This window comes from Maylandia zebra, linkage group LG16 (assembly GCF_041146795.1).
Source record: "Maylandia zebra isolate NMK-2024a linkage group LG16, Mzebra_GT3a, whole genome shotgun sequence".
Lineage (NCBI taxonomy): Eukaryota > Metazoa > Chordata > Actinopteri > Cichliformes > Cichlidae > Maylandia > Maylandia zebra.
The window spans coordinates 27,825,678-27,841,688 of record NC_135182.1 but is presented as its reverse complement, the minus strand read 5'-3'; the positions used below and the strand labels follow the sequence as shown (position 1 = coordinate 27,841,688).

The following is a 16,011-nucleotide window of genomic DNA, read 5'->3' as shown; positions in this document are numbered from 1 at the left end:
AAACAGGTTTGAGATGCTTAAGCGATAAAGGTACTGTAAATCCTCTTTATTCAACAGAGTTGTAGTCTTAGGGAGAACCTGGCCCATCTGAAATTCCCACGGAACAAAGAAGGAGGGAAGGGGGGAAGGGGTGAGGGGGGCGACTGAGGGGAAGAGAGAAAGAGAGAGGGAGAGGGTACTCAGCTGAAGAGGGGGTATTGTTTACATATCAAGACACTTCCTCTAACGCCGAGGAAAAGCTGTAATTTGCCTTGCAAGGTTTTACACTTTAATTTCTCCATTGTGCAGGGGGATAACCCCTTATTATAGAGAAGGAAGTAGCCGTAAGCCTCGGACAGAGGCTGAGGGCTCACAGAGAGCCTCAGTGAGTTTTTGACCCCCTCTTCTTCCCTTGCTCTCAATCTGGATTTTTTACTTTTTCATTTCTGTGGCCATTTTGGCTGTTCATTAGCACTCAACGTCGTCTGGGCACTTTCCAATTAACGCTCCGCTCCAGGTAATATTTCCTTCCTGTGAGGCCAGGCGAGCTACATTGGTGCAGACTCATAGGCGTCGTGGCCCAAAGAATGGAGGGGGGGATGGTTCAGGTTGCCAAAACCATGGGGTCCCTTACCATTTACAGACTGGAAATCACTTAATAAAATCATCCCAACTTTTGGAAAATTGAATGCAAAAGCCATTACATGACAAGCAAGCCAATTAACATCCAGACTGGGTGCTTGAACCTTAAGCTGTAATGACAGACGTGAGCAAATATTGACCTAACCTATAAATGTTCCAAGAAGGGTAAAATATATGGATACTGCAGAGCTATCCATCAACACGTCATTAAGTTGTGTATTTAGTCTAAAAAAATCTGCACATGGTTTATGTTTTCATATATTTTCAGTGCTGTTTAAGTTGAAGTGACAAGTGTCCAAACTTTTTATGGAAGCTGATTAATCTCAACACATTTTCACACAAGTTCCAAAGTCCCTGAAAGACAGCAGGGATCACAGTACCTCAACAGACTGGAGCTGAAATAATTAGAACATGACTTAATCAATTGTGTACATCAGTTGAAGTTGGAGTTTCAGGATGGGTTGATTTTAAACTATTAGTTGTGAAGGCTAGCTAGCTGAAAAGTGCACTTATAGGCTAGCTCATCCCCTGCTTTAGCGTTTTAATTTATGTTTATTTCAACACGACTTCAAAAGATATCATAAACTCGTCAGAAAAGAAATCACTGACATTATGAAGAAATCAGATTTCAGGCTTTTTCCATCCCTCTCATATAAACTGAGGTTTTGATCGCTGAAACCAAATGAAGCTCCCTCCATGACTAAAATCCGCAGCTGATGCAGACCCTAGTTTTTCCAGTACATCATTCATATTCATGTTTGGGAAAAGGGTTTCAATAATTAACACTGGCTTTCTTTTGATTAACATCAGCTAACATTTTCCTACTGTTAAGATATATACGACTTTCTAGATGTCAAACATAGCACCAAGCTGGCATACTTAGCTAGCCTCCTCACTAGCAAAATCAATTATGAATCCACATTGTTATTTTAGTCCTGACATGTAGTTTAGTCTAGTGTTTGTGATCTGGTTGTTACTGCTACTGATTAGTGGATGAGATTTTTAAGCTACTAGCTAGTGCTGCTAATCAGGCCATGTTAAACCCATTTGTAAAAGCTTTTCTTAGTATATTTCAAGGTAAATTATGACTTTGTTAGGATACGCTGACTAGCTCATTCACCAGCAGCGAAGCTGTTTGTGCAGGTGTGCATTAATGTACCAGGCTGTTGCTGATTCTGTTCAATGGGTCTTGTGGAAAATTGTGTGTGTGTGTGTGTGTGTGTGTGTGTGTGTGTGTGTGTGTGTGTGTGTGTGTGTGTGTGTGTGTGTGTGTGTGTGTGTGTGTGTGTGTTGTCCTGACTGGTTAAAGTTTAGCTTTGGCAGTTTGTCACAGTAATCGAGACGGTGTAATTGCCCCTGAACTTCTCCACGGGGCAGATGGAGAAAAAAACAATAATACACAGCTTTTATTTTGGGTGACTCTCACGCTCATATAAGGACAGGATATCAGAGCAGCTCACCATACTAACCTGAATATTTATGAATTCTTTTCTGTAATTTTAAAAAATTTGTGAGAGAGTATGGAGCACATTAGCTCAACTCTTCACACTAGAAATTTCATACCTATTACATACTGTGGTTTTTGTTGGCCTCGCTGGGTGTTTTTGTAGTCTCATGTTCACCAAAAATGCTCTGAAAAATATTTTCCTTCAAAAAGTTACAGATAAAAGTAACAACTCAAACCACGCTGAACATCCTCAATGACATGTCAAACACTGACATTTAAGATATTCTTGATGTTCAAAATCTTATTAATATCAAAACTTCTAAACACATGCAGGCTTTATTTCTTTAAGCACCACTAAACTCTGTTTTTTATGAAGACCAACATCTGCATGCACATTAACCTTCATCCTTCTCGTCCACTGTCTAACTAACTTTCTCTCTTTCACTCGGCTGCCACATAGTGACTAGCACTATTAGCCTGTCATAACACGGCACATATAACCGGAGGTGATCCGAGGTCTCACTGAACCAAGTGTCCCTGGGGGCCTAGAGCTGTAGCAGTTGAACCCGATCACTACCTCGTGGTCTGGGGTGATGGGTACCACATGTAAGCAGAGGCCCTAATAGTAGCTGACAAGTGGCGGTCTGATGGGGGGGGGGGGAGATCACTATAGAAACATAACCCTGTTTCAATAAGACCTGCGGTGGCGGGCTTGCTTAAAATAAAGTCTTTGTATGGTAGAAAAACTGAGCTTATGGATTGCTTGGTCTCCCCAGGTTTGGCAGACAGTGTAAATAAAATGTGTTCCACGACCTGTTGGGTCAGTCAAAATCAAAGTTTATTTGTTCCACTAGTTATCAAAACTATAAGCCCAGTCTCACTGCCAAAGTAGCACATATAGGTGCTTGCTGAGGCTCTATCATATTTTAATTGGTACTCTTTAGCATCCTTAGACTAGATAGAATAAATATAGTGAACGTATATTCTAACCTCTTAAAGTCCACCAAGTCGTCAGGTGCATTCAGGTTATTAGCAGGGTTTGAGTTCAGATAACATACCCAGAGACTTGTGCTTTTTTTTGCAGGACATTACCTTGAAGCACAGTCTGGCTTTCTTACCAGGCTGTGTTGTGTACTGAAATGCTAACTCTAGTAAATGTTCCTCCTTGTCTGCTGTGTGACTCACAACACCGCACAAGAAGAAGAGCTATCACCAATTCATGGGGGAATATACAAAATTCACAGCTCTGCTGGAGTGTCAAATGGTACTAATGCTAGATGGACAGAAATAGGACAGTGGTGTTTTTCGTGACACGGTACGTCTCAGGAATGAATGCATGCCTCAGCGCCACTGGTGTGCGGGCTCACACTGAAAAAAGCAGAATGGATTTTAGATATAATGAATACTGTATGCCCCGCAAAGCTGTGAGTGTTTGCTGTAAGACTAACCCTTTAGCTACCAGTCTGGGAGAAGATGACAGAGAAAAACCTAACTAGCTACCTGAGACATACATACAAGTCTAGAAACATTAATGGGTTTAGAGAGAACATGGACAGGAGACAGATTTTTGCTACTTATACCACTGAGAAGAGTTGTACGGTCAAGATATGCCCCCAAAATTCTCTGTTACACAAATCCAGCAACACAGCTGGCATTTGGCCCATATGAGGTGGATGTATGGCTGAGTTGAAACAGTGAGTCTCTGACTTAGCAGTAAAAACCAAATGTGGTCCAAAAAACTGCAAATATAGGCAACATTTGGGCCAAACACAATCCGGGGTGTGAACTAGTAGGCACTGGAAAGAAAAACACTGGATATTAGTGGAGCTGCCAAATTCACCATCGTCTTTATGGTTTTTTGCCGCAGTCATGATTCATTCCCCAGCACCCAAACCTCAGCATATGGCGTCACTTCTCACAGTGTTTGTTGTGAACTTTAATGTGGAGCCTATAAAAGTAGATTAAGAATAATACAGTGGCAGCATGTGGCACCCTTTTCTCAACAGAAAGAGCATGGGTTGGTTGTTGAACATCACAACTGTGCCACATGTGGATCATTACGAGAGCCAGGCAGGGATTGTTAAAACTTCAATGTGCTTTTAAATTAGTGCTTTGAAGCAGAGCAAAGGAAAAATACTTTCTAATCAAGGGCCCGGAAGAACAAATGCCACAGTGATCAAACTGTAGAAAGACCCATCTCCAGCTCAAGACGCCAGTCATGTTTACTGAAGGAAAACCCAAACTAAATAGTAAAAGATTGATAAAATAGGTCCATCTGTATTTACTATTTGTTTTGTTCAGTAACTCGTTCTGGAAAATTCTTTAAGAAGGCATCAAATAACACTTTCTCATTACGATAAATGGAATTCATATCTGGAAACAGACGGTAAATACAATTTAGCAGGCCCCCCCTTTTTGGATCGAGTCAAGATAAGCATACAAGAGTTTGCCCTGCATTATTTCTGGAGTTTGGCATGAGTCCACACTGTAATTGTTTCACTATGTCGCTAGTCAGTTGCACAATCACTAAGACATTAGGGCGTCTTATTTTAGCCCTCCAAAACATCAAGGTCTGATTAAATGCCACTGTTATCACCACGTTGTGCTCTCAGTAAAAACATTTGACTGCCAGACTCTTAAATTTGTTCTCCAAATGTTTCATTTTCTATGTTGATGGAAGCTCTCCAGCACTGATTCAGTCTACATGTGGGCTCAATGACAGAGTGCGCATACAGTCCAGTCAAGTATGGCTAACCCAATGTTTGTATGCAAAAACATTTGGTTTGCAATTTAACAATGCAGTAGAGATTTTAAATTACAGTATAAAAATGACAGAGTTTTACGATATGATGACACAACTTCAAACATCTGTGTCACAAATAATGATGTCAGGCTTCAACATGGTACACCCAGAATGAAGTATTCCTTCTCAAGAAATACAACACACAACACAACAAAAAGTGTCAAAAATTCATGAAGTGGAGGCCAAGTTGTCCTGACTTTGAATCACCAATAGTAATAGGGTGTCTACCATTAAAAGACTGACGATCTTAGTAAGTGTAAAAGTATCACCTAGGAAAACTATTAACTATTAATAAAGCAAAAAGATGGAGCATGGTTTGCAGCCTCCAAGTGAATACACAGTTGGAGATATGATCAGGTCTGCAGTAGCACTGATGATAAAACTAGCAATGTGCACCCAGCTTAGTGGCATAGGATAGCTTGTTAGCTTGAAAAAATACATGAATGGAGACTTCTGCATTTTGTTGTATGGCACTCAACATTCAGCGCAAAATGCCAGGTTTCCACGGCACGACATGCCCAAATCATACTGCTGAGAATCCCTGGAAATTTGTGTGTACAGCTGTTAACTTGGACACTCCACTTCATGGCATTATTAACTTTATAAGTTACCAGCTCGTTGATGAACAAGTAAAGTTTGGGTATTTTTCTGAGGAGCTTGTGGTGGAGACAGTCTTAGAGCTTAAACAAGATCTAAAAACGTTGTATTTTAAATATGTCAGTATTGTGAAGTGCTTGTTTATGAGGTTCATTCCACCAAATTAGCAACGTTAAAAAATGCACACACAGAAAATGAAAATTAGCCAAAAGACATCATATTCTTCCAAATGCCCATCCTCAAACTCTTATATGGGCAAGAGTCCTAAAAGAATACATAAAAGTGTACTTTATAGCCGTCCTGATCGCATGCTCTGTGCACAAATTCTGATGAGTATGACATCGGGGATTAATGTCATAATGAAGTCATTATGCTAACACTGGATGACGAGTTCTTACCACAACCATGAGCTGAAAGAAATGACAAATATGTTATAGACATGGGATCCTTTAAGAGAAAAAATAGTTCAAAACAGAATTTTAAATTAAATGCAGCTCTTTAATTTGGTCCTTTATCCTCAGAATGTAAGGTCTGTCACTCTGAGATGAATTTCCGATACGAGACAAATTTCTGCAATCACTGCTCTGCTGCCTGGATCTCTTGTAGTTTCAAGTTACACACATCAGGGCTTTAGAAAGTTCAGAACACACATGCTTTTTCTTCATTGTCAACTAGCTGATTGTATGGCTGTCGTCACCAGTTCTCCACCAAAGCAGCCTTGAAGTTTCCACTCACTGTGAAAATGCTTATTTTATTTTGACATTTGCATGTTTTGACATATTCACTGAAACACTGTAAGGCTACATATGTCGAGTGTAGAGTCAATGAAACCACAATGGAGTCCAGATGCTGGGTGAAGAATGCCAATAGGAATCTGGTGGATCAATTTAGAAGTCAATTCCTTTTTCCTAGATGGTGCAAACTAGATATCCTCCTTTAAATCCACTTTCCCTTTAAGCCACTTGTGTTCTGAAAGTAATCTGAAGGCTTGAACAGCAAATCAGTGGTATTCTTAGCCTGAGATGACCATATTAAGAAGTTCCTCTCTTGATGACATCATATAGAGTCAAAAATAGGACATTTTATGACATTTTATATATACAGATCTATATAGTATTTTATGATACAGTCTGTGTCATATTAAAGTTCTGTCAAGTTATAAGTTCAGGTGGTGCAAAAGTGTTTCAGACCCATGCGTGATGTTTGTCCAGCCTGCCTTGAATCAATATTTCTCTTTGCCACCATGGCGTTGTGTTTAAAGGAGGTGAGCTGAAGACACGTGTACAGCCCGCTTTGACCCCCTGACATGTTTACTATGCTGTTAAGATTGCTTTGAGGAGTGTGTGAGCAGAATTTAGCGATGGAGTCACAGTTGGCTGTGCTCCAAAAATAGCGCGCAAAGGCCTCGGTGTGCAGTCCTATTGGCAGTTGCAGCTGGGCTTCGGGTGTGGCCGTTGCTTTTCTTATGACGTATTTTTTGTAGAAATACAAATTAACAGGATTATCCCCTATTTTCATATTTGAGTTCTGGGAAAATCTGTTGCAAAGTAAGTCCTCATTCAGCAGCTGGTACTGAAGTGGGTTTGAGCAAGGCATCAGCTGAAGGCTGGTCGCTCGGGTCAGGCGGCTCAGTGGAGGTCTGTGGTTAAACTGGGCAGATTCTCAGTGTTAATATAAACAAGGAAGTGTGAAAAACATTTTTTACACATGCAAAAAAATCTTTAAACGGCACAAAATAAGTGGTCAATTTATCTTCCTGTTTGTTACATTTCATCATTTATTATCATTATCATTATCATTATTATTATTGTTCCATCAAAATAATTTAGACTGAAATAGAATTGATACTTCCCATTCCAAAGGAAAGCTCCTAGTATGTAAAAGTTACAAAACTCTAGAGCCACTTCCTCATGATTGAGAGCCCTTCCTGTCTGTATCCATAAAGGTGTTTGTCAGATAAAGGAGATTCCCCTGCAGGCTCACCCCGCCGTGACTCAACTCTCAGAGTGTCACACAAGGGAAGTATCGTGTTAGCTAATTTTATCACACAATGCACGCTGCTGTCATTGCAGCTCCGGTGACAAATGACGCCTTATCTTGAGGGCTGTTGTTTGTTGTTGCTGAGTAATGTCCTAGCCACTCGCTCCCGTCTCTGGAGCTTTCATCTGCTCGCCTGTCAATTGTCACAAACCGCAGTCACGTGCGCGCACACACACAAACAGCGACACAATCGAAAATGCTCAAGTAGCGCTCTGCAGAAACAACGCAAACTTTCTTTGATATGTACACAAACTCAAGTGTCATTTCCCCCATGGGAGGGTTGCTTTCTGTGTTCGCTTTTTCCTCTCTGATTTAAGCTTTCCACCGCTCGGCTTCATGCCCTTCACATTTGCCCGTGTATAATCTACTGAAGACAGACTTGTAGTGTAACACGCATCAACCTCCTCCTCTTTCCTTTGTAAATGGTTCGACCCCGTTGGCAGCGAGGCCCTGATGAAAGGGACATGTGTTACTCATAGGGATTCTTGTTTATTTGGCTTCCATACTTGCATTAAGGCCAAGTAAACTGGCCTTTAGGCTGAAGAACAACTGGAGAGACGTCAAGCACTGTTACGCTGTTTGATCACTTTCACTATGGGGAGGAGATCTGAACCACTGATTGATACAGTATCTAACACTGATAGCATAATGCCTCTTGTGCACTTCTAAAATCCAAAAGTGTTTGCACATGGAGAATGGTTTGCACAAAGAAATGCTTAAGGAAACAAAACACACACACACACATCAGATCTCTAACAGTGCCTGAGGAATGAGGAGGCACCTGCAGGCCCCTTGTCATACAAAGGCAGGTAACCAGTGGCTCATTCTGGGGATGGGGTTGGGTTTTGTTGTAGCCACATGTTACCTGGGCAAATATTCAGAAAGTAGAAGATGTCTAATATTTTAGCATTTCAATTTTCCTTGTAACAGCTTTTTAATTTAGAGGTTCCCAATAGGCATAAACCCCTAACCCTAGCAGGGTTCACTGCTGACCTGATGATTGTTCATTTGATTCTGAGTGTTTATGCTTCGCTGATAAGCCTATCCGGTTACACTTTTTGAGAAATACAATGAATAATCTGCTAAACCATGTCTGCTACATTTTTTTGTAAGACTGAAACAAGAGCCGCATCACAAAAAGAGGATGAGAAGGGCAGCATTATCAGACTGTGGATCACCTGCGAGCCGATCCGTTTAGTTGGAGGCCCTCTGACCTCCTTCACAGCTGTTTCTTGTTAGTGCTTTAAAACCAATTCACAGAGTTTCCACGCTGAATCCTGCCCCGAAGAAAGAGGCCAGACAAGAGAGGGGTTTGTGAGATCCGGCTTGTCTGTGTGTATATAAACAGCGCAGTCTTAATGTTTTATCTTATCAGGATAGCTGACCTGAGAGTGCAGGGGCTAGCACTTAAGATGCTCATCCCTGTGTTATGAACCACCAGCAGTCAGCTGTTGCTTTTGAGCTCTTCAAAATCTTTTTGTTTAAACCCTTTAGCATCCACCAGCAACTCATCTAAGGTTAGGTACTGAGGGTTTAAGTTAACATCCTGCCTCTTTGGAACATCTGTGAGACTTCATTTGAAGGAAAACGCCTTACGGCTTCATGAAATTTGTCTATTTAAACATGTGACTAAAACAAAACTTAACCCTAACAAATAAGTACAGTACAGTGAATTCTTTATACTGTGTAGCTTTCTAATGCAAACATGCATTTAAGCAAAGTGGAAGGATGTTGGCTGTGTCCTGCAGTCGAGGCTGAAATGGCCCACCTGCTTTTAGAGTTGTTGTAAACTTTGCTGCTATTAATGTCTCAATGAAACTAATGGACATCAGTCGTTTATTTAATATAACTTCCACGCTGATGGATATAAACATTTTCAGCAGTGTAAATTATTCTAAACATAAATTAATTTTCCTCTGAAACAATTTACCTCTGGCCTTTCTAAGCCTATGTCTTCAGTAAGGGGAAGTGTGTATCCTTCTGGAAGACCAAAGACAGGCAATCTGATGGAGACCAGGTCCGTCCAAGAGATACTCCCCAGCCTCCTCCCGGGACCTGGGGAGCAGCTTACCCATGGGGGACACCTCACCTCGGGGTGAACCCCAGCTGGGACAGCTTTAGATTGATGTCCGCTGCCTCCTTCTCCCACACATTGTATGCCATTTTGGGCACTTCCTCTGTCTTTCCCCTTCTTTCCTTTAAAGAAAAAAGCCCAGTTTGTAATTCAGGGGGGTCGGATGGCTGCTTTTGGGTAAAGGATGCTGTCATAGAACCGCTGAGGACGCTCTTTGTGTGAACTGGCAGCCTCTTCATCAGCTGTGTATGAGAGGTTAAAGGGCTCATGGGAGACAGACAAAGCTTTCCTGCCAGCTCTTGCCATTTGAGGTTACTTGGCTTGATTGGTGCTTGCTAACACTGTTTGGACCGGACAGAGGTCGTGTATAAACCCAGTTTTTGATAAGTAGGAAAAGCAGAAAATGTGGTCGCGACACCTCATTATGTCAAGTATCACTCCATTGGATGTTAAACACATTTACAGGGGGCCTTCCGGTTTTTCCTTACATCCTCCTGACCTACAGAACGGTGACAAACCCAGTGTGTTAATTACCTGATCTGCCTCACACCTGTGCTCTAAAGTGACCAGGCAATAAATCAGAAGTCTGTACAGGAAGCTGATTATCCCGACACCCCATCAGTCTTCAGAGAGAGGCCTGCTGTAGGCTACCTGAATGTTAGCACAGGATACACCAAATCCTGCTAAATCTCACGATTCAGGCTTAGTGGTGCATATCATATTTGTGTTTTTAGTCCATTATAAGTCTCAGTGGGTGGAGAGCCAAAAATGTAGCCAGTGTTCTTTAGAAAAAGAGCTAAAAATGGAAATTTGGAAAAAATCTGGAGGTAAAACTGACAAAATTGCTCCTGTTTCCCCTCAGCACCTCTTTTACACCAAAGAGAGATATTAGCTCAGTAGCTAATGGCAACCCAGGTGAGGTAAGGTCTTGGTAGAGCTCAGTCTTTAGAACAATTAGGGGAGGCGGTGCAGCACCTTGTAGCCCAGGTGATGGATCATACTGGTGGTGGGTTCGTGGGGTTAAAGCTAAGACTGAGGAGTGATTGGCCGAAGCAGACGTGCTGAACTGACAGAGACTAATCACAGCAGAGAGGAGCCAGCTGGGCCTGAGAGGGATCTGTAAACACGCCGGGACAGGAGAGGCAGCAGAGGTCTGGGCGAGTAGATTCAGCATATGTGGGGGTGGGGGTGTCATGGCAATGAGACATAAACACAGGATCAGCAACAGACTTGTTAACATTTTAATCACTCACTGACATGCACACAGTACATCATAAAAAAAATAATATCAATAGATGTCAGCCTATTTACAGAAATTTTAATATAAACAATTATCCAACTGTCTATTGTTTATCTTGGTTTGGGTCATGGGGGCAACAGTATCAACACCGTACCTACACATCTCTCTCCTCAGACCCTTCCTCCAGTTCTTCTTCTGGTGGGATGGACACTGAGGTATTACCAAGGCAGCTGAGAGACATAATCGCCCAGTATGCTTCAGGCCTCCTCCCAGTACCATTGAAATTCCTGGGAGCCATCTAGGAATCATCCTGCTCAGATGCTGCACCACCTCAGTTGGCTCCGTTTGTAGCAGCTCTTCGCTGAGCCTCACCAGCTTTTTCTTGTATCACTATCCTGATCAGCAAAGTTTAGGACCCAGCTCAACCGTTTTTGTCAAGTCTACCTAAGGATCCTTCAGCTTCAACTTTAGAGATTTCTGATAGATGCGCATGATTCATATGTAGAGCAGTTCTGGTCAGTACTGCAGTTCCCCTGATTCGGTTCAGTTTCAGTTCAACAAACAGGAACCTATTATAAAAGCCTTGCTATATTTTTAGGACTTGGAGACCCAAACAGAGCTGAAAGCTGATAATGTAATTTGACCAACCTATTATTACATCCCTCCTCTTTTTTTTCTAACCAGCTTTAGGGATTACAAACAAACCATACGATTAGCAGAATTTTTAAATGCTGCATATTATCTGATCCCAAGAATCAAAACTGACTAAATTGTCCAACCAAAAAAACTTTAGTCTACAGTACAGAAGTATTAGGATCCAGCAACAAATCTAACCTGTACTGGACATTATTTCGTTTGAAATATCCAATATCCTGATGTTCCATAACATAGTTACACTGATGATTCAAAACCTCTGGAAAACAATTGTGTCAGTGCTTCCAGGCTGCGAGCGTTTTGGTGTGTACACCATAACATCTACAGACTTAGCAGGAGTTCACAGGGACTAATGAATTTCCGCTCAAACCATCTTGTGTCATTACGGAGACCACTGGCCTAATCCACTTACCTTCTGCCCAGAATCCCCCTATCAATAAAAAAGGTATCATTTTACCTTCCCTGAGGGTAGTTAAAAGTAAAGAGCCACCCTGTTAAGACTTCCTTTTAAACATGGCAGTGGTTTTCGTGCTCTCCTGTAAGCCTCTAATCCTTCTGTCGCCATCACTCGCCCATGTACTGCCCTAGAGGAAGCGAAGTCTTGCAAATTAAACCTGCAGGTTTCATGTTGTGTGTGTACTGCAGGATTCCCGGATTAGGCTAAACACACACTTTTTTATTAACCTTGAGCATAGCACTTGCTGCAGTGTGTGTGTTTGAAAAGGGCAGTTCTGTTGAAGCTCCGAGCGGCACGTTTGTCTCAGTCACTTTCTGGACGTCTGCTTACGGAGACCGAACTGCAGAACAAATCAGTGTCTGTGTGTGTAATTGTGAATGTGAGTGTGTATGCAAGCACATGAGCGTTTGTGTATAGCCGTTGGCACGGTGCTGTGTAGTTAGGACTCGGGCCAACTTTTTCTAGTGGAATTTCCTGTCTGAATCGCGCACCCCCACCGCTCCTACTCCTCTGCTTTCTCCCCCCCATCTTTCTCCCCGCCTCTTTCTATCAAAGCACAACAGAAGCCTTTTTCCTGAAAATTATTCCTGGCCTGCTCTGGCCTTTCAGGGTATTATTATTATTATTATTATCATTGAGTACTTCCTCAAAGATATGAACCCACTCCGCTCTCCACTTCAGCGTAGTCCTGATCTGGGACTTCATAATGCAAAAGTGCTTTTCCTTCTTCCTCCCCTGAGTCATGAGACTCGAAGTAGCCTTTGTTGATATCGAACACCTGCCATTGTCTTTAGTGAGAGATCAAACCGAGGATTCAAGATGCAAACTAAAAAGAAGGGATGGATGTGGGGCTCTTCCTGCTGCTTGGCAGGATGTTTAGCATGTCTGGAGCCTTCTTATGGGGGTCATGGGGGAGCAAAGATTTGTTCAGTTTTAAAACAAACATGTTACCAGAGTTCAGAGCAGATGTGAAGACTGAAAACGACTCCAGGTCAAAAGTCCCTGTGGCCGGGTTTGATTCATGAGATAAGACAGCCGGGTCTCACGGCATGAAAATGGATGTTTGTTCACGATAGTTTGTAACTTTAGTATTTTAATAGGAAGTTTGTTTAGTGTTTGTTTGTGAGGGGTTCAGTGGGACATGTAAATCCTGGCAAACAACTCTAAACTGGCAACGATTGCATTTTAACACATATGATCTTTTTGAAACGCAATCATACAATTCTATTAATAAATCATGTGGTCACTCGTGTTACTGTTATATCCTTAACAGTGGAAAACTGTTAAACGGTGAATAAGTAGATATGAGACCGATCTGATAAAAGATCATATTCAGGTGAGTAAAAATAAAAAGGGGAACACAACTTAATATTCCAAATGTCCTAACTATTTTCCAGTCTCCAGTGGGACTGTGTTGCATAAGACTGTGCCAAAACAAAAGTCCCTCAGTGCTCTGTGCACGACACGCTTATTGCATATTGAGAATGATAATGAATGCTATAATAAAAATAGTTGACTCACAATCCTACGGCTATTCCATGGTATGTGCTTTTATATATAATGTTAGATGCTGAGTTCTAAACTGTTTGCAATGACACAGCAGAAGCAAAACACTTGTGATGTCAGAGATCCACTAAATGTGTGTTTGTGCAAACACTCAGAAACCACAATGCAGTTAAAATACACAAAGGCTTCTATCTGAATAAATAAATGTGAATAAATCACATTTTAAGCAGTAAATCCATGGTACAATCTTGCTGTGTAAGCAAATCTAAAGTTGTCACTGTGATTATTTTATCCTCCATGTCTCTGGCACACTGATTGCTTTTGGGACACTGTGCTAATGCCATCCACACAGTTTTGGCTATATGAAGCCCAGGGTGGAGTAACCCCACATGCCAGCACGCCCAAAGGGGACAGACGGACGGTAAATCAAGAAGCTGAGGCGTGTGAATCGTCCCAGCCGTGTACCTGTCGGTAGTTGTCCCTGCAGCCCAGCAAACAATGCAGCTGTCTGGGTGATGGAAGGTCCTGCTCAGCCCTTATAACCCCCACATCCAGCAGCACCATCCTGGGAGGGGGTGGGGAGAGGCTTCATGCAGCCTCTGGAGCTTCTGCTTGGTGCTGGTTCTTTTAGTGTTTGTGCATGTATTTTCTCTAATGTCCTGGGCATTAGTCCTTACAGAAGAAACACCAAGACTTCTTCCTGTAGAATGTGATACATTATCCAAAAAGACTTAATCACTGTACATTAGCTTTGCAGAACCGCACAAAATATAATAAGTAAAGAAAAAGTAAGCTTCATCATCCTCTTCACCAGAGATGTGCCAGGAAGCACAAGCAGGGGGCACCCCTCACACAAATCACCAACTTCTGGCTCCACTTGTGAAACAAAGCTCAAACTTCTTTTCCCCAGCTCTACGTTTCTCTCTCTTACTGGGTGCCTGTTTTGGCTTGTTCACCAGAAGCTGACTTGGATTTGTCTGACCGTCTTGCTCAAAAATAAATAAATAAATAAAATGAAGGCAGGTCAGTGGCTGAGAACCAGCAACTTAGGTCTCAATAGAAACAACAAGCCCTTGGCCTTTACAGTTCAAGGAGGAGAAGAGGCACCAGACAGAGTTTTACAACTCAATTTGTCTTCTAGATCAGGTCTCACTGTTCTGGGCACATTCAGTGATTAATAAAACCTACAGGGGTTTTTTTCACTGCTCTCTGAACTAATAATTTTTATTATTTGCTAATTTTTTACAAATGAAAATCTTGTAGCACAGTATAGAACATGTGTATATGTGTGGCTGCTTTATTTTGACTACATTATTACAATGGCATAGACATCAGGACATTAAAATGTCAGTTGGAACCAGAGTCTCGTTAGCTTTACTGACTGCCACCATGTTGGTTTCTGGGAGCCAGACTAACTATATTTGGATGACAGATGAGATGAGTTCTGTGTTATCATCTGCTAGCTAGCCTGGATATTAAGCCATATCCATAGACCGTATGGGAGAGATACATATACATGCTAATTGGTGCAAAGTAAGAGCCTAATAAAATCCAAAAATTTAATTCACCAAAAATTGAGCATTTTTTAAAACAATTTCTGAGCTGTAAAATTTGAGATATGGGTGTGCTGCACTGCAGTTAAAAATCTATTTAAATTGTTTTGTACAATTCTTCTCTTAATTTCATGTTTTCAACAGCGTCACTAGGGCAACGCCTCAGTAAAACCGGGCCTGTCTAAAGTCTGTTTTCAAAGGGTAAAATAATCGCTGAGCGTTAATGCGTGGTCTTAAAAAAATTCCACTCCTGTCAAATGTTATACAGTTCAGAGCTGCCTTCAGGGAACCAATCCAAATTAACCAAGAACAAGATGGTGCAACATCACAATGATTGCCTCAGTCACACTAACAAAAGGCTCTATTAGGGTTAATGTCTGTCTTTGTAACTGCCGTCACCTTAAAACAACATCCAGTATTTAGCCATAGCCTGCAGGCACAGAGTCCTGTTACACACCTTGTTTTCACAGTGATGGCTAAAGTGAATTAGCACACCTGAGGCACATCTCATAGAGAAAGGTGTTGTTAACAATGCAAACACTGAATGAAATGATATTATATTTATACACTATACACACAACTGTTGCTCTTTTTCTTAAAAATACAAAAAAACAAAACCCATAAATACTAATTATTCCCAGCTGCTGTCACGGCAAGTTTAAAAAAACCATTTTTCACTAACAGGTGAAACTGCAGAACTAAAAATAAAAAGTTTAGTAAGTTTAAGAAGTGAAACAAAGTGAGGAAGACGTTCTTGCACTGGTTAAATTTGGGCTGAACATGTGTGAATATTGCTTTGCATCCCATTGGTGCTACACCAGTTTCCTCCTGACACTTGATGCCAGTGTTTTTCTTAGGCTGAGATAATGATCTGCTTTGACCTTTAACCCTTCTGGTCTTGGGCTTACTTGTCCTTGTGAGGACAGAACTCTGCTGCACAGCTCTTTGTCTTTTTCCTCTTATAGTGAACAAACAACTGGATTTGCCAGTCAGATTCACAAAAAGTCCCGCTGAGATAC

General features: G+C 41.6%; 1 protein-coding gene across 1 annotated transcript in view; it reads left to right on the top strand.

Annotated features, from left to right (window-relative positions):
• Positions 1–16,011, top strand: part of gli2a (GLI family zinc finger 2a) — an 82,687-nt gene that overhangs the window by 29,847 nt on the left and 36,829 nt on the right. The gene's annotated exons all lie outside the window — the stretch shown is intronic.